At 36.5% G+C, this 20844-nt stretch overlaps 1 protein-coding gene across 12 annotated transcripts in view; it reads right to left on the minus strand.

Annotated features, from left to right (window-relative positions):
* The window catches only part of LOC150104289 (zinc finger protein 703-A-like), a 603572-nt gene that overhangs the window by 297818 nt on the left and 284910 nt on the right, over window positions 1–20844 (minus strand). For 7 of the 12 annotated variants that reach the window (XM_090396273.1, XM_090396271.1, XM_090396272.1 and 4 more), the window contains one exon: window positions 8713–8799. The exons of 3 other annotated variants lie outside the window; for them this stretch is intronic. The gene's annotated coding sequence lies outside the window, so the exon portion shown is untranslated. Of the gene's footprint in view, window positions 1–8712; window positions 8800–16205; window positions 16406–20844 lie in introns of all 12 variants that reach the window. 2 more of the 12 variants (XM_090396268.1, XM_090396266.1) reach the window with 1 other exon arrangement.

The following is a 20844-nucleotide window of genomic DNA, read 5'->3' on the forward strand; positions in this document are numbered from 1 at the left end:
TAAAAAGTATAGGTTCCAATAAGAAAAAAAAAATTCACATTAATGTATATGCATGAACATTTGTGGGCATTACTGATCATTTAATTAAAATAAATTTCGTAAATATTTACACTTTAAACATTTTATAAATCAATAATAAATTATTATTATAAAAATAAATGAATCCTATAGGCATCTTTGTTCGTACTCTCTTAGCTTTAAAGATTTTGGGAAAATTGTGGCACCCATTATTTACCTTCTTCATTTCATATAAAATTAATGTGATCTCTAGGTAACATGCGTTACTCACGAAGATGCACGAGCTAACAGCCAACCTCTCGTGGTCCTAATTCCAGCTGGTATTACTGAATGAAATAGTGCGAGTTCTCTCGAGTTCTTTCCGAGTTGCAGGGTTTAAAATTCAAGCAGGAAAACATTTTATATTTATCTGAATCAATAATTGGCCAAAATAACAGAAAAAAAAAAAATTTTGTAGCTGGTGAATAGAATCGCACCTGTAATAATATTTATTCTGCTGATCTAGCGCATGGTATAGTATACTTGATGGAAATAGTATTGTAGTAATGTCCATGCGATAGATCAGCAGAATAAATATTATTACAGGTGCGATTCTATTCACCAGCTACAAAATTTTTTCTACTGTTATTTCGACCAATTATTGATTTCTGCCAATTATTGTTTTGAATTAAGGCCGAACCACTGACAGCTATGAGGCCATTGTATTATTGCTTAACTGTGTTTGTTATACTGTCCGGTTTCATGTTTCGTGATATGAAAAGTCCTATACATCCGTGTGAGACCATTTAACTCCACTTCAACTGGGGGCTCGAACACAAGTATTTCCAACTATGCATCATCGATACAGATTGAGCGGTAGAGGCCCATAACGCCAGAATGCAGTTGACATGCTTTGAACTTGGTGATTTTCTAATGCAAATCACATTCACCCGGAGTTATAAATACAATGCAAAATTACACTGTGATGATTGGAATTTTGTTAGTTAGTCAAAATAAATAAAGAAATAAAAATCTAGAAGGGGGGGGATTATCTACAAATGAACTTTTGAAACACGTTGCTAAAAACTAACAACAGCGGCTACGTTTTCTCTGCATCAACATTTTTTTTGTAAAAATTATCATTATAATTTTTAATATAATATAATATAATCAAATAATAAGACTCGATACGTATTTAAATGATTTTATTACCATTATTAGTATAACGATACAAACCAGGTGGTTTTATTTATGCGTGATTCCGGAGTGATTCAACGAGTTCTTTATTAGCTGCAAGAACCGTGGTATGATATCAGCATCCAGTATCTCTACCGCCTTGTCCTTGATAATGTGTACGTGGTTCTGTTCCGGTAGGAAGATACTTCGTATATAGTGCATTATTATGCAAGAGAGCAAGACTATTGTCTCCCGGAAATGCCATTGAATCAAAGGGTTTACTAATAGAACCAAGGAACCTTGGTTATAATCTGCAACCTAACTGCTAATCCTGCTTTGATGGAAGAAGTCGAAAACCATATTCAAAGGAATAAGTATATAATATAATAATATATTACCAATAAAATTACTCAAAATACAGTCACGCTTTGAAAGAAGTATATAATAGCCTGATGATTTAAAGAGAAACTGGATTTTCAACGCTTCCACTAGTTGAACAAATAGTTTGGTACTTAGTTTAATGCTGTTTTCATCCTTTACTTCAATAGGTATTGTTTTTTCGATGCTGTAGCTGCTTGAATCAAATCTCATCTTACAACTTCCGTGATATATTTTTTTTTCTTGTTAAGTCATTATTTACTATCTAATAGTGCGCAGTTATCACCCTATGCGTAGTGAAATTCAAGCTGCAAGTGGATAGACTTAATATACAGAAACCAGGAAAAGTGCTAGAGAAATATTAATAGAATATTTTTAAATGTTTTTAAACCGTGATAGCTCATTTAAAATTTAGTGTAAATTATTAGAACTGCAGATATTCTAAAAGCTACTACAGAATTTCATCATTTATTGCCTTTCAAAATAAGACTATCTATGTATGACTTGATTCAAACCTTTTGTATTGGAAACGGAACTCGTATACAATTTAACTGTTAGTGTAAGAGGCCTTGTACAATCTCAACACTCAGGAAAAGCTCCTGTCCCCAGTTTTTTCCCTCTCCTCCCAGTGACATGACTATCTAACGGATTAAGTTGCTTTAACTTGTCCGGTGCTCCTATTTCGTTTCCTGCATTGCTATAATTAAGGGTAATTCCTGACAATAACTAATAAGGAGATATTGATTTCACAGAATAAAGCATAAGTTTAATCGGTAACTTTTTTTTTTGTTTCCATAATACACCGAAATAAAAGCATCACAATACATGTGTGAGAACGATTACAGAATGGGTTACGCTCTGAGTTCTTATATAAGCTTAATTATTTAATCTTCATTTCGGACAGCACAAAGTAGTGTTGGTAACTATTGATTTCTGGGCTAAACGAAAGCCGTACAATGTTTTCTATGACGAAAACCAATTTAACCGAGGTCTCGATAGATGCAGATATTCAGCAAGTATACACTTCGATTTGTAGTTGAACTTAATAGTTTTATAGCACGATTATCAATATTAGTAGTTTTTAAAGCAATCATTAAGGTAATAATAAAACTTTAGTTGTATCGAAGCAAATATAACATTTCGAGTAATAGGAAGTTATATTAGAATGCAGGAGGCTGAAGAGCAGGGAATTTAGTATTTTAATAGTCATCACTGATTTCAACGAATCTTTTTAGAATGTAAGTGGAATCAACATACTGCTCTCTCTCAGGAACCTAATCATTTGGTTTTAGCCGAGCCTAAATCTTAGGTGTACACAAAAGGAGTTGATAATTTTTTTGTACGGGGGGACTCCAAATCGTAGTTATGCCACTGGGTATTAGGTGGATCAGCTTAGCTTGGGTTAAAGAGCTAATAAAAAATGGGTATACTGAGTAATAACCTTTACAAATCCACTATGTCATCGCCTCCATAACACAAACTGGATGGATGACATGATATGTACCCTTTGGGTGAAAAAAATGTGGTTCGATTCTAGTTGAGGATTTATCTGTCTTATAAGGGATGGCAGGAGTTTTCCTTCTGAATAACTCTTGTTTTCATTGTGTAAACAGACAAGCTAGCCTGAAAACATACAGAGCATATGGGGGAGGAAAGAAAATGAGTCCACCCATAGGCGGCCCGAATGATTGGCACTGGTTAATATAATTAGGGAATTAGTAAGACAGATTTGTACTGGAAGGATGCCTAGATAGTTAAATTAAGAGAGTGGAAACAATCTGGAAAAAAAAAATCAGGAACCAGGTTCAATAAGATAAACTACCTAGACAATTAATAAGGGAACTAGCCTCAGAAAAACTTCAGCATGAGCATCTGCTCCTCCACCAAGACATATGTATTACATGACAATTGCAAAAAGTCCAATACAAGTCTAATAATTGGACTTGGATGCCACATAATTGAATGAAGAATGTAATAAAATAAAATAAATTCAGATTTCTTTGGAATCGAAATATTTAAAGCAAATTATTACCATCACTCTGGAATGCAACTCATTTAAGTAATCGATGTTCTTTGTATGAGGTAAAAAATGCTGCCAATAAATTGACAGATTTTTAGTAATGTTTGTGTGCGTATTCAAGTCTTCATCATTGATAGCAGCACTTTCATTTCTTAAAGAGATAGAAACGTTCCTGTAGTGACACTGTCCTGCAAGAAGATATAGTTTTATTTCCCCAACGTTTCCTCCCCCGCTTGCACGTGCCATGCCGCCATCGTTGCTCCTGAGAGACATGTAAACTCCGTTGGTGATCCCGGCACGTTGACTGACGCAAACGACACCGACAACGGACGCAATATTAGACACTCCTCGCGCGACAAGAGGCGGGACGTTTACGCAACGGTGGTCTCTTGAGGAGCCATTGACAGAACGCAGCCTACGACCGTTGCTCATCACGCAGTCTGAGAGAGGCGTCCCATACTTCCGTTGGGCAGGACTTGGTGTATCGTGTGACAGTGTGCAGCGTTTCTTGACCTCTGCTGTCAGCACATTCCCGCCTCGATCTTCATCTCTCGGGCGCCTTTGTAAATAAGAGCGTCCCAAGACAAACAAACGATTCCAAGCAGAGTGGAGTTGGAACCAGGCTGGATATCCTAATCAAGGTTTAATGATGCCTCTCTCAACAGGGCGAACAAGTAGATTCGGTAGACAAAACTTCTTTTACACTTTCAAGCAGTTTCAAGAGGTCCCTGGTCCGGTTTCCTCTCCATCTCACTAGCAGCACTTCCAAACACTCAGCGTGAAGATTTATTACAGGCACATACAAAAAACTGACTCGCAGAAATGAATACAATGCACAAGAACCCTCACGTATTTGATATACTGAAGGCGTGTGACGGGTCAACTCATAAGATATTCTTCAATGTTAGAACTTCCAGCGCTTTCTTGTTTTGTTTCTTGGTACTTATTAAGAAAACTTGATTTATGCTTTGTTATTGTGAAGTTCTATAAAGCAACTTAATTATTTTGTAACACGAGTATGGGTGAGAATAAGATTTACAACGATTGAATCTATTAACCGACGCTCTATTAATATTTTTGTCGTAATGTTTATCACAATTGCTCATGAATCCTTCCTCAGCAGCTGAGGTTTTCAAATACATAATGAGACATGTTTAAACTCTGTTCTTTGCATGACTAATTTATTTGTTTTACTTTCTGCTCACATAAGTATTTTCTCTTTGTTGTCAAGGGAAAATACTTTCTCTTCGTTATATTCCATATCAGATATTAAGGTTGGCCTGTAAACACCACAGAGTCCAGGACTTTTTTTTTTTTTTTTGCGGGGATTCAAACAAAAACATCATCTATTGTTACAAATTGACTGATTCCTCTCTTCCTTTTTTCTCCGAAAGTAATTATAGACGATTCGATTGTGACTTTTATGATAATTCTCGTACTTCTAGGACAAGATTCTGTTTTTTTTTTTTTTTGTATTTTTGTTTTTTACGTTTTCTGTGAGCTGCACCCTGTGAGATGGAATGAGAATAAAATTGTGACAGATTGAGCAAATGCTCTATTTGGCCTTACGTTGGATCCACTTTTATTTGAAGAAAAGAAGTTTGGACGTTCCAAATATCATTTTACATCTTTTTCCAGCAAAGATGGCGTCATCGAAATCTTGACAAATGATTATGTAAAAAAGTAATACAAAATTCTCATTGCAAAGTTATCCACTTCCTAGAGAAGAATTACAAATAGCCTATACATGATAACATGAAGTTATACATGATAACTTCACTGGCTAAGGTTAGGTTAGCAGAATCCACGTATTCTGGGATTGCTTGTATTTCTAATTACATCCTTAACTGAAGAGTTAATATAGGATGTACTATATTAACTCTTAATATAGGATGTACACAAGACTTAATATAGGCTGTACTAAGTGGATTTTGATGACAGAAATGAAAATAGATTTTTCTTTGCCTGGTCATATGCTTCATTATTTCTCACAAGCTGAGATCAAAAAAAAAAAAAAAAAAAAATCAGCTAACACCTATGTTGTTCCCGTATAGGGAGTTGAGATGAAAGGTTTAATTTTCCACCTCTACTTTTTTATGATTATTTTTATTCTTTTTAAAGTCATCGCTACCTCACAGTAAGGATGGCTCAAAGAAATCACGAAGCATATACCCTCACAAAATTGAGAACAGAACTTGTCATTCAAACGGTGATGATAATTCCAGCCTTGTTTTTTTCTGTTGGAGATACATCAGATCTCTCATTAAACTAAAATAGTCTACAAACCTAACAAAGTACATGTTTGCTATAAGCTTAATTTTAAGGTAATAATCACAAAATGTCACATTAATAACAGTGATTTCTATCTCCATGATGGCTACGAAAAGTCTGTTACACCCATTTTGATCCTATATTTCTGTCTAATGTATGCTATTCTACGATTTCTGCTTGAATGACACTCAGACGGAAGTATGTAAGAGATGTTTCTCTCTCTCTCTTTCTCTCTCTCTCTTTTTCTAAGAACAGGAAACTGATTAAGTAGTTATCATACACGTCTCATGTATTTCACATCGTAATTCTCAGCCATGTGTGCATGATAACATCTAACACCATAGGAGCAAGGCGAACCTGTCAAGTATGACTAATAGAGAATTCGGTTTCGTGAAGTCCCCATTCTCAGAACGCAATAAATATTGTGTCATATATATGTAGGACTACCGCTGTTTTCTGAACTTTTATTTCCTCTCGCCACCTGAAGAACAATAAAGTGCATCGGGTTATCCAACACCTGTTCATCTTCGCTGCTGCTAAATTGTTGCGAATTTAAACAAGAACAAATTTGGATTTATTTTTGTATTATTGTATTAGCACGCGGCACGCTTTGATGCAATCTGTTCTCCGGATGACGTTCCGATTTTATCATGATGGAGTGTTTTACTTGCTTTTGTTACAGGAAGTAAAATTAAACCCATGATGGAGATTGTATGTTTCAGTAAGGTTCACAAAATGGCAGGAAGGAGGGAGGTGATATCAGATAAGGCAAGTCGTGAGAGCGGCGATGCCAGTCTAGCCATGGAACCGAATCAGAAATTCCACTTATTGTTTCAGTGTTGCGCAATTTGCAGTGCTAAATGACTTCAACAAAATCACGAAATAAACGTAAAGTGAGAGTTATTACCAGCATGTTTAAGTTCGTTGAAGGTGGCGGGGAGGGGGGGGGGGAAGAAGATATTTGCTCTTTGGGCATTAAAATAGAGATCGAAATGTGTATTTCATTCATTGTTTTTCAGTATACATTCAGACATTAAGGACTGTTCCAAAGCATTTCCATGTTACATGAGGATATATATAATACTAATTTGTTACCCACACATTCCATCACTTTCCAGGTAAAACTATATAACGCGCCTAAGTTCAAAGTCAACTATAAAACTGGGTCGGTTGTTTTGAATGAGGACTGAAGCTAATACTACTCCTTTGAGGTTGATGCGTGCGTGTGTGTGTGTGTGCGTGTTCTTTCTGGTAATTTAATGCATTCTGCCAATTTACCTATTTTGAGGCATGAGTTACATGGTAGGGAACCCTTTAGTCTCCTCGTATTATTGAATAACTCGCCTCCAGTTGAACCTGGGTCTTTTCAATGAAGGGGCAAAAATTTAGGTTCGATTCGATGCTTGTTCCTTTTTCGAGGCCCCTTCACTCAAAAAAACTATCTTTTTTTGGAACTTTAAAATCCATTGAACTAAAAATGTGACCATTTTGAGAAGCCTAATATTCAGAGTACTTTTGGGAGGGGGGGGACTTGTCTTATCTACTGTCGAGGCAGAAGCAACGGATCCCTTTTTTGCAAAAGTAATAAATCCAGCAGAATTTAATAATCGACCTTCAATATTGAACATTTTTTTAAATATTTTCAAATTTTACTTTTTTGTTTAGAAATATATAACCATCATTAGAGGATAACAAGCAGAGCCCTAAATGAAAACAATAAATGAATCCTCAGGGGGAAAATTCATTCAAAGCAAAAAAGGAAAACAACGCAATTCACGCTTATTTGCTATTATTATTGTTCCTTTATTTAAGTATTATTTAGCTCCTTTAGCTAAATAATAATAAAATTTAGTTCCTTTAGTTAAGTATTATTATTGTTCCTTTGACAACAGCCTCTTGTTGGAGAGGGGGGGGGTAGATAAATTCCATCGGCCAGTGCGAGGCTACAATCCCATTAATATATTGGAAGCTTGATATTTGGTGTCTAGATTGGGATTTCCATATTAATCTTAACCCACCGATGATAGTAAGAGCTATACGTTTTAAATCTTTCATTGGTGGGATATTCACATTATAAAAATTGTGTACTTCATCTTCGCCGCTCTCTTATAAATTCAGCTCATTGCTACTGAATTCGAAGATTCTGGATTTCTTAATAACTAGATTTCTCCCGACCACACACCTTTTACTTTGTACTTTCAAGTTCTGTTACTTGATCGCAGGGACAATGATCTTGGTTTCAAAGACATTGGCATTTTTATTTTTATACTCACGAATGCTTTTCAAAATACAAGTTCTTCAGCTACAAGCAATCAGAAGATATTCAAAATTTGGTAACAAATTTTAAACTTTTGCAACTACGTCATGAATCACGAATTCAAGATGTAATATAGAAATAGGGGATATTAAAGATCCAGCATTATTTCAAGATGTAAATTTATTTTCCAGAAAATAAAACATTTGGTTTAATTTCGCGCATCATAAGTGATAGTCCACTAATGTAAAAACAATCTTCAATTTTGGGACTGCACGGTATATTGACCACTCCATTCACGGGAGCATCGGCATTCCGTGAAGTGGTGACTCGCAATATGTGGAAATTTCAACAGTAACAGAGTGAAGGCAAACCCCAAACTGAGTCAAAGGATACGTAATGCTTTTAGCCCGAACCTGACTCACGGGAGAGCCTCAGTCCTAGGAGAGGTGCTGTCTACACCCATAAGTCAGTCTCTCTTTCTTTCCTTCTCTCCCGGGATGCTCACTCAACGAATTTTATGGGTTAGCGCTTTCGGATTTATATAAATATATCAAAATTTATATAAAGAAAAATGTTTATTTATATAAATATTTTATATAAGAATAGTCTGTACCTGATAGACAAGCCAAAATTCCTTCCAAATAGTGGGTATAGTTCTTGTCCTCGTGAAGTTAATCCTCAGGTTCGAGTTTTCTCACAGCTACAAATACACACATTTGAAATTTTAGCCACGGATTAAGTAGGATTGTGACTGCCAACAACCACTTATTTGATAATTGAAGAAGACTATTGAATTACCTCTTTCTTCTAATTAGTTATTCCAAACTAATGACGCAAAACCTAAATCTGGTCTGATAATCCCACTGTGCAACATGAAGTGACACACAACATATGCATTCACGACAATCAATTTAGAATACTCCGAAGTGTGGAGGTAAATTTATAAATTATTTTAGAAGCTATCCTCAGACGTCCTGATTTAAAATTTAAACAAATATTTAGAAGCGTTTCCACAGCAAGAGTTTCTTTTTCCTGACTTGTTAATTTATTTTTGTATTCTTAATATTTAACAGAAACTATTGGTTGAGCTACACACACATGGGAGGGAGGGAGGGAGGGAGGGAGGGAGGGAGAGAGAGAGAGAGAGAGAGGTGTCTCACTGGGAAAACAAACAGGTCGCCGGCAAATAGCCTAATTGCTGTATTGCATGATAGCTCGTGGCCGCTCGTGGTAGAAATAAATGACTGAGCCATGTGAATCGACTGGTCTCCATTGTCGGCCTCACAAATTACCTGTCATTGTTCCCGTGTCTCCATTAGTCTGCAGGAATAAAGAGATTCCAGACAAGGTGTCATTATTTAAAAGATATTTATTGCAATAATTGTTCTCTTGCAGCTTTCTGAATGGCCGCGGCACGGGGTGAGCGAACAGAGTGAGAGAAAGGAGTCTGTTCGAGAGCGAAAGAGAATTAAACATTTATGTCCTCTCCCCACACAGGTAGTCAGCACACAGCTGCAATAAATACAGCTGGCTTTCAAATTAAATTGTGACGGTAGGCTCTCGAGCGAATTAGCTGGTGACATTTTTATTTTGGAATTTCTCTTTTCGCTTGAAAGAAAGACCTCGCGTCACGCATGTTTATGACAATGCGTACGTGCAAAATGACGTACGCTGTAGTGTGGTGTTGAAACGAACTAATTGTAATATAATGAACTTTAACATGAAAAGTGCTTTACTCTTTTGGCTGTATTGTTGCGTTGCCATGGCGATAGGAATTCACATACATAAAATTTTCAAAATGCTGGCAAAGAAATGGTGGCTTATCAAGCTTGCAGTAAATGTAACAATGCGATGTGTTCCTATGAATAGGCTGTTAATTTATAAGGAACACAAAATGGAGCAAAAAAAAGCATGCAATTTGATTGGCAGTTTTATTTGATGAAACTAAGCAAAAAAAAAAAAATGAGATTAATAGATATTTGCATATCACCATTTTTAATACAATTCGTGAATAACATGCTTACATTTTTAGGTGAGATCCAAGCTTTTGATATGCCATTTTGGACCTCTCCAAAAAATTTTTTATCCATAAGATCCCCCCCCCCCCTCCATTGTGGAGTTTCACGGTAAGGAAGATACATCTCTTCAAGCTTGTTTCTCAGCCGAATTTTTGAATTTAAGTGAAATATATTCATTAATGTACTGAAACATTATTAAAGACTGAACGTTTAAATATATATATATATTATTATTATTATTACACAGGTTAAACATTGCCACCACAATATGTTATGAAATAGTGAATCTATTCAGGTCAGTCAGTCAAAATAATATTCATAAATATGAATATTAAATACCGTAAAACAGATAACGGCAATATTATCACTGTTTAGATCCCATTCTCGGGTTCTTTGTAGGGTCGTAAAATGTATGAAACAATTTTATCTGAATTCATCCATCTACGAAAGGCCGTGGCACGTTACTGTTATTTCAGGGGGTGGACAGTGTATTAAATAATCCGCATGCCTTTCTTTTAGATATCAAACATGAATTCTTTTCAGACCACTAATGAGGAGAGCAGGTCTCACACCAGGTACTGAAAATCATCTACCACCTAAATGCATTCTCATAGATGTTTATTCATGGAATATTGACAATTATTTTATATGCTTGCAAAATTCATAATAAAAAAAGTCAATTAAATAAAATTAAATCAATTGCTCGGGGTGGATATTTGCATAATATCACTATTTAGATTATTTAGATTTTTCCGGAAGAATTTTTTTTTTTTTCTTGTCGTGACCAAAGAAGAATATTCTTTTTGGTCACAATACTTCGATCATCTGGCATTGTGTATCTGAAATATGTGGAAATCGGTAGCCGTGTATTACAATAAAATGCAGTTGGTCCTCAGAGGGATCTTCACCATCAGTAGGCTCGCACTTTACTGCTTGTTGAATTGTCTAATCTTTAGCGTATATCAGTTAAAATTTTCGGGCTTACACACACACACACACACACACACACACACACACACACACACACACACACACACACTTAGAAGACACTAAATGCGACCCTTGAGGGATCTGAGATCGCAAACCTTATATAACCTATATATGCATGAATCCACATATAATTTGTTCCATGAATAACTCATTTGATAAAAATAGACAAAACTGATTACGAAATACCCCCAATTTACAGACATAACCGCACGCATACTTTTAAAATTGTGCACTTTTTGCAGATGACCTCAGTAGGATATCGTTGAGGTAACGAGTGTTTTGTTTATGTTGCTCATCTATTCTTTAAAAATATCTGTGCGGAAGAATATTTTATGCTGATAGCAGCATATGAACCTTGTAATTGCGGTGGTGAAGAATTTGGTGTGGCTATCGTAACTTTTTAGGATTGTAATTTAGTGGAAATCTGGTAGCATTTGATATTGCTAATCTCCTGTTGTTCTGCATTACGGTGTATGTAGATATAGTTCCCGATTATTCTACAAACGATAAAAATAAAGAAGAATTCTGCTTGATTTTTTCCCCGTTTAAGTTATGTTAAAAATAATTTCATCTCCATCTGAATTGTGAGGCATCAGCTGAAACACCTCCGTGGAGGGGGAAAAATTATCATTTCTTTTCCAGCAGAAGCAGTTGATAAGGCACTTAATTTTCATCCCAAGGTAGATCACTGCGATAAAATCTTGATAGGTAATCAAGCATCATTTACTACTACTGTACGGTGATTGTCCGTGATCTCGGTAACGCTGTGTGGATGTTCACACATCTACGAGTGGTCATACAGAAACCGTCCGTAATCTTGTGTTGTGTATCTAAAATATCGGGCGGAGGACAGCAGCCGTGCATTAGGATAAATACACTGCAGGCTGTGTCTGCTTTAATCCACCGGTAATTTACTCCCTTAATAACACACTTGATACTTTCCTTCAGTCTGGTGTTACGCTATCGCCAGTACAAATGACGGCATCAACGCCACACCCTTTCATCCCATAAACAACGACGTCCACAGGCGAAACACCGTCATAAAGCAAGCAGAAAGCGTGTTATTTACTCTCTTCACAACTAAACCCAGCAGTTTAGAAGTGTCTGTGTATGTACGGCATCGTATAAGTAATGGTTTTTTTTATCCTACAGAGACTGGCAATTTTTTTTCTTCCAGCAGATTTAATCGATGCATTTCGGTTTTTGTCTCCCAGCAACATGGAGACGGGCAAGGTAATCATTAGAATAATGTATACCCCGCTTCAAAACCTACAGCGATTACAGAGAACAATTGTAACCGGATACGGGAACTGATACCGCTGTCCCATACCGTAGTCAGGCAACAATGGAACCCGCTGTCACAGCCAAAGGAACTATAGAGTGTCTCTAGCAGTAGTACCCGCACGCAATCTTCACATCGACCATCCCTAAGCTTTTTCCGTGATCAGCCCGTATCCTGACCTCGTCGACGACATTCATTTCGAATGTCAGGAGACACGTTTAACTTGGGAAGCTCGGCAGCCAAACCATAGCCTGCCTGTACACAAGTGACAGGTGCCACTTACTGTGATGAATAACCTGATATGGGAAGCCCTAATCAGCTGAACGTTGCAAGTGTCAGGTCATTCCTCATCTGCCACACCGGTAATTGCTATTTCCTCTTTAATGCCGACGACCAAAGGTGACAAGGTCCGTATAAACGTCCTCGTGCCTCCGGAATTAAATGTATAGATAGATGGCGCTAGAAGCCTTGACGTGGATATAACTGATGTTCCACCGACCACTGAATGGTGAGTAATGAAACAACCTGACAATTTACTGAAATAGTTAACTATCTCTATAATTATCCTTTTTTTTTTATATTTAACTGCAAATAACAACCCTGAAAAACTGTTGAAATGAAAGTATTTTAAAAACTACCACAGCTATTTAAGAATTACTCAGAGTACTGTGCACTCCATATTTTCGGACCCCATTGTGAGACTTCTCACTGCAAACAGGATTTTTTTTTTTTTTTTTTTTTAATTTCAACACAAGGGTGTCTGCCAGGTAAACATCTCTCAAGGTGCGGGAAAATTAGATTCAAAGGATTTTTTTCCTAAGAATATTATCCACAAGTAACAAAAATTCAGTGTGATGCCAATCTATCAAAATGAGAACGATTATCACTGACCTTACTGTCTTTGCGCTTTGACAGAGATAGAGTACCTTTCATGATAAAATGGAGGTATATAACGAAAAGGGAGAACACATATTGAATACATATCCCTTAGAATCTCAGCTGCAAGCACGTTACCATCTAGATAAATTTGGCTTATTATTAAGTAATTTCATAGTAATCTGGATGTTATTTTAGAAAGGAAGAGCAGCATTGCGTGTGCTGAATATGCAAACATCCTTTAAAGTATTTGTCTCTGATCCTGTTCAAATTACTAATACAGAAAATCCATAGTACTGTAGAAATAATATGAATTACTTATCTTTTTCATTTTTGTGAAGCTTGTATATATTCGTTGTTGCATTGATATATGCAGCATATATATGCAATTATCACACACACGTGTTGGGGGGGACGCATAGATGTGGTGTGCACAAACACAAGCATATATACTCTAAGTGGCCACTTTATTAGGAACGGCTCTCCATTGAGGAAAATAAGCAGTTCCTGAAGTGATGAATCACGTGACTGCGGTTTGCTATAAATCAGGCAAACAGGTTCTGAGGATTCTGTTAGACTTAGGTGATTGAGCGTGGTATGATTGTTGGCACAAGGCATGTTGGTGCCAATATCTTATAAACGGCTACTCTTCTGGGCTTTTCACGCATAACAGTTTAGGGCGTATCAGGAGTGGTGTCACAACCAGATAACTTCAAGCCAAAGGCAGTCCTGTGAACGGAAACAGCTCATTGATGCACGAAGTCAGAGAAGAATGACAAGGATTGTGAAACGTGACAGGAGGACCACAACTAGTCAATTCACAGCTCAATACAACAGTGGTATTCAGAAGATCATCGCGAAGCGCAAAGTTCATCACACACTGTCACAGTAGGGGTGCAGGAGCAGACGGCCATCTCGGGTCGCAATGCTGTTATCTAACAGGAAGATGCAGCTGCATTATAGGCATGTGATCACCAACAACGATTAGAAAAATGTCGCCTGGTCTGATGAGTCCCGGATTGTACTGTAACATACTGATGCAGAACCAGAATATGCCAGCAACAATATGAGGCCATTGACCCTTCCTGCAAAGTAGCGATAATTCAGGTTAGTGGCAGGGATGTAATGGTGTGGGAATTGCTTTAGCTGAATACTGCAGCCTATCTTAACGTCGCTTACTTGCAGTTTACTTCTAGAAAATACAATGCGCCATGCCGCAAGGCTCAGTTCCTCGAACCGTGAATTGGTCCGAGGAACATGACAGCGAGATTCCTTTACTTCACTGGCACAATCCGCAGACCTCAACTCAGTAGAGCATCTCTGGGATGAGGTGCAACGAGGTACCATCTAATTTGCACCACCGCCGATGCCATTGTGACAGAGTGGAGAAACATCCCAGAGGAGTTTTAGACGTTTTGAAAGTTGAATTTAGTACACGTTTTGCCTTTAGACCGTTCTAAAGGCAAAACCAGTGATGATGAGAGATTCGTTTTTATGTATAGAGAGATTCTTCAATGACGATAATAATTTGGTACACAGTTCTCGTAAGTGAATACTACCTTATTATCCTAACTTCATAACATAAATATCCATCCCACCTTGAGCATGATGTGTTTCAATGTCTTTAAGTGATTTATTTATATATATATATATATATATATATATATATATATATATATATATATATATATACACGCAGTTTACAGACAATAGTACTCAAAACCTTAGCTGATTCGGTCGTAATTCCAGATCACCACATCTCATCCCCGTCCATCTCCTTTCCAAGTTGTCTTCATCGTATGGTGAAGTAGCTTCTATTATCTTCAATGCCATGTACTGTTTCTATATGCTGCCTGTTACTAATCGCAATAAAAATGCACACTGCTCATTTGCGTTAAATCGAAATCATATAAATCAAGAAATGCATGCATTACAGCATTGCAACAAAACTCATCGTATTTTGTTACAAGAAAACGCTTCTGCTTCAACAAATTCCGATTACTTATTTCACACTCGACAAAAACATAAGTCAGTGTGCCTATCATACCAAATGGAAATATTGCAGGCTGGTGGTGATAATGTATAGAATGTTTTCTTAGTATACATTTGGTTCCTTGATACCAAGAAGCAATGTTTGTATGCTGCAGCTTACTCGAATATCGTCGATCAGCGTATTTATTCATCTGGTAAAGGTTACTTCAGCAGGAAAATGTGGCATGTGTTAAGGAACAGATCAGTCAAGTATGGTTCCAAGAATATGGAGATGACCTTACCACATTAGATTAACCTAGTAGGTCAATAGCCATATCAACCAATATGAGTATCTGTGGGAGATATTGCATCATCTATCAAGGAACAAAACGTTTGTTCGATCTTGAACACAGTGTTTAAATTAGTTTTATTTAAATACGAGATTTTGAAAAGTTTATTCAACTCTTCTGAAGTGTAGTGGGAGAGACTTTCTTTACTCATCGAACTGAGTAAAGGTTGGCATTCCCAGATTCTGCAGATTTTTTTTTTTAATTTTCTTCTTGGAAGAAAAGTTGCCACAAACTATCATTATTTCTTGTATTTTTACCGTATCACAAAAATTCCTTGGAAAGTCCAAAGCAGATATTCTTAAACTTCTGTGGCATTTGTTTAATGCTTAGTCATATGAGAACTTTACTGTGAATTTTTCAACTAATTTTCATTTGTCTTGGCATAAAATACTGCTATTCAACCCCCACGTGAAATCCTGATTACAAAATGATGGGTTCAATGTTATCTATATTAAGAAGTCGTGTCTGCACTAATATAGTTCTAGAGGATATTGTACTGGTATACAGATATGGAAAGGTAAGTCTTCTAGTTTAATTATTTTTTCCCGGTTTAAAATATTTAAATCAGAAGAAATGAAAACTGTAGTCAAAAATGGAAGAAAAAAAAATTAATGCCTACCGTTTTGACGCAGTAAATGCAAATAACAGTGGACTTGGAGTATCTGATCGAAGAGAGCTAAAATTTGCAAACAAAATCCATCCGCCATCTAAAGGCCTTCAAAAACATCCATTCGAACGAAAAAGTTATTGAAATCCACAGCCTGTCAGTGGTAAGTGGAATTGCGGCCCACTCCGTTAGTTAGGTGTGCAATAAGTTAGCTAAAATTTGGGAAAAAAAGTTCAAGATGGGCTGGTTATGATTATGAGATATTAAAGTAGGTGAAGAGTCATATTAGATAATCCATGATGTCAAATGTTTATTTTTTTCGATGGCAGTTTAATTTTTAAGTTTAATTTAACTTAAAAATATACAACTGAATAAGTGTAATTAAAACTTTGCAATTTAAAAATACATAATAAATAAAAGATAACTATAAAATACAAAAAAAAAGAAAAAAGGAATAAACGGTATGTCTGTCTTCTCACAAAGGAAGAAAGATACCTTTCTTATATCTTTACACTCCTAGATCAATTTCCTGCTATATGAGGAAAGTTTATGTTGCCTTTTCCAATTCAGGAAGAAGGCAACATGAACTTTCTGGTTGGATTTCACACTTCCTTGAATTGAGCTAGAGTTCCTTTTACTCTACGATATTCAAGGATTATGTTATGTAGTTTTATGCGTAATCGCTTTGTAAAAATTCGTCGAGCGGATTCAGCTTTCGTTTCGATCGATTTGCAGAAGGAAAAAAAAAAAAAGACAATAGATGAAATATTTCCAAAGAACAAACGCAACCAGAATCTCTGCTTTAGCTGAAAGGAATTTAATAGTTTGACATTTTAAAATCAATCTCGTCCCCAAACACTGCTAGCCTAAAGGCCAATCATGGACATTTTCAAACCTCTAGGCATGGGGTGATGGACTCAACGGATTCAGTTCACTAAACAGACATTTTATTTAAGGAACTCTGCTTCTTAGACTAAAGAAGTTAGATTTCTAGATTACACATACCATTTTTTCCCCATCCCATAGATCCTTTGGTCATCTTTATTCGATTCAGTTTCGCCACTCTTCTCGAATGATGTTTTTTAAAACAAAACAGTAGTCCGCCATCAACCATTTATGCAGACATCGAATACACTGAACTGACGGCGCCATATCTTCGGTCATCCCTTATAATACAAATTATCGATCAGGAATTAAAAAATAAATAAATGAAATAAAAATAATAGTCTCCACTTGTTGGAATTAAGGATGATTATCACACGTTTCACGATCTTTTATGCACCTAAGACTGAAATTTGCATCTCTGATAGTTCGATCCCGGATTTTTAGAATGCGAAAATCAAGACACCGTTCTCCACCAAAACCAATTCTATCTGTAAGAAGAGAACAAGATGGGGTATGAATCAGTTTGAATTACGAGAACGCAATTAATTGCTTTGTCGTAATTCAAGACCATGAAATGAGTGTGTTATGTCCATTATTAACTGCGTGTATTCTCAAACTGGTTGTCTGTCTTGCAAGGTTAAAACTCGATTTTCGGGAAGGGAAAAGAGGTCATTCCTGTACAAGACCAGATTCATTTTTCATCAAAAAAATCCCGATGACTGTATTCCTCACGTCTTTAGCAGGATTCGAACCCTGTTTTGTCCAACAATTCAAGTCGAACAATAATGGCTCAGACAATAATTCTTAATTTACTTTATATATTAGTAACATTATTAAATTAAAACATCGCTCGTTTAACTATGAGCGCGAATGACATTTTTAAAAACTGTTAACTGATAGCAGATAGATAACAAAGTGAGATGAGAGATGGATGTGCCAGTACATTTTGATGGTAATGTTACTGATAAATTGGGACTTGCATCTTAAAATGTTAACCCTAAAATGGGAGAAAACGTTGCATCAGGCTAAAAGAGTGAATTTAACTTCATCGCAGTTTGTATACAAACTAACGAAAATAATGATGTGTCAGATGCACTTCACAGCTCTTCGCACTGCTCACAGTTCTGCTTCTTTAGGTTTCTCGGTGATTTCTTGCTGACTGCATTCCACCAGATGTCGGTACTTTCCCGCCGCAAACGCAAGCCATCTTCCTGCCGCAGATGGCAGCACCACGCAGAACACGTTGCGTGAACATTGATTTCTGCCTGGCATGGTCGGCAAGATGTTTGACACTTATGTAAGAAGATCCGATGGTCGATTCTGATCGTCTGCAACACCAAAAATGTAAGTACAAATGATTATAATTTTCTCAATGACTCTGTGAGAGGATGTGGATAATCTTTTACTTAACATAAGCAGGCTTGAAAGGAAGTAGCACTTGCTCGACAACCCCCCCCCCCTTGCCTTCCATGTGTTCTGCGCGACTAGGAGTGAATGAATGAGAGAAGAGAAAGGTATCCTCAGTAATGCCGTAGAGAAATACTTAGCATTGTTACTGAATCTTACCATAAAGTATCGATATTTTATTGTGCAATATTCGTTATTGCAAAAATAAGTTAACTGGTGTTATTTCTCCAGTTGTTGCCGTTGTATATCCAGTCAACGGCTGCAGAAGTAAAGCAGCAATCAGACTCAAATTCCATGTTTGTTTGGAATTATGACCAGAGAAACTAACTCCATGAAACTAGTATATTATCATGTCTGAAGTGCACGTGTTCTTACAGCGGTTTGATTGAATGAAGAGGGAAAAAACTAGTTTCCGGAAGGAAGTACCTGCCATATCCATATGAGATCGGCTAATATACCTTCGGATGAACAATCTTTATAAATTTTATTCGCATCTCAGAGCGGATTCGAACCCAGATTCTTTCCAACCAAAGTGCCTCGTTGGTACCGAATGAGCTACAGCAGGTGTATAGTACGTAATTAATCTACTTTAAGCTCCATTCATCAGTGTTGACAATAATTATAAGACTTTTAATTCCGCTTTCTCTCACGGATGTAACTATTTAGTTGAATGCGATTCTCAAACAGAAGGCTTTTTTAACCTTGTTGATTGTGTAGCCACGAAGCTGGCACACTTTCAACACCATATGTAGAGAGTTTTTTTGTCAGGTACCCTTTAAAAGTCAACAACCGATGTGTATGTTTGTGTGTACTCGCGTGTAGGCGTGCCTGTCTCTGAATGATGACATTCTCAAGTAGGCCATCCTTCATGAGGTGTAACACAAAATACTAATTTCGCATACAGATTACCTCATGACGTTTGTCATGCTGGGAAAGCCATTTTGAGAAAAGGTTATTGTCCTGAGACCAGCACAGGAAACAAAACGACCTTTAAGGAGTAGAAATCCCTTCTAGACTACTAAGTTCGAATAGCTCACTAGTGCATGTCGCGCACAGTGTGCACTGCAAATAAAGCAGCGCACATTTATCCGTAATAAGAAACATTTATATGCGATCATTACTGCTGTATAATCCTGTTTCAATATGATCAAACTGTATGACAAGAACTTTAGGAATCTCACCCTTCGAAAGATCGTAAAACTTATATTACATTAGTACTGTGAGTGGGCTAAACATTAAATAATACAGAAGTCCTCTTCTACGGATCAAAACATATTTGTTCAACGAACTGGAGACCTCCAATAAGCACAGAGGTGATCTCACAAGACGATGAAAATCATCTTGGACCTAAAAACATTTCCAAATATGCATAGCGAAATTGTAATACACATTTTTGGAGAGATAACGGATACGCGCGCACTCAGGCCATCAGTTGACCTTTACTGAAGTGAGGTCATGTGATCTAAATGATCTCTGTAAAATTGCAACAGAATACATCCGAGTCGTATTATTTCTCAATGAGCGATGTTCACATAAGCATTTTAAAAATGCAGTTTAATCCACAGTAAACGAAACAAGTCGTAATTCTTTCAATTCGTATGTTAATAGCGCACACAATTCTGTGCTTTGCCATAATATATATATACACGAGTATTATTTACAGATCACTCACACGAGTACATGCAGTAACAGCATATCATTCCAAGCTTTTTAGATTTTATTCAAACACAAAGCAGTCTTTATTTGCAATTAACTTGATATATATATATACACACACACACACACACACACACACACACACACACACACACACACACACACACACCTGCGGGGAAGTGAACAGGAATTTATCATACTGTAATGGATCTCTCTGTGAATGTTTATATATAATTATCTAACCTGTCTAATAAAAAAAAAATTATAAATGCACATCGTAGTTTTTATTTGCAGCTAAATTCCAACTGGATGGCAGCATTAAATCATTGCAGCAATTATTAAGACAAACTGCTTATTTAATATATTGCTTACTCAGTTTTATTTGAAAATTAATTTATTTCAAACAGAGATGGTGTCAAAATATATGATATATTTTTATTGAAATAATGAAGGGGAAAAAATTATATTTTTAGTGACGAATTGTGTAAATTTGGAATGACGCCGAGTTGTTGCGGTCGACGAAACTTCACTTCAGAAATTCAAATAAGATTTATTTACGATTGTCACAAGTACGAAAAAGTTACAGTTATAAATTAAAATGACTAAACAAACCATTAGCTTGAAAGGATAGCACTGCATGCTAAAAACTGCACACATCAATCGGGAGAATTTGAAAAACAGGTCATTGGCCAGTGGGGGCAAC

Source organism: Typopeltis vanoorti, chromosome 8 (assembly GCF_054136105.1).
Source record: "Typopeltis vanoorti isolate ZY-2024b chromosome 8, IOZ_Tvanoo_1.0, whole genome shotgun sequence".
NCBI lineage: Eukaryota > Metazoa > Arthropoda > Arachnida > Uropygi > Thelyphonidae > Typopeltis > Typopeltis vanoorti.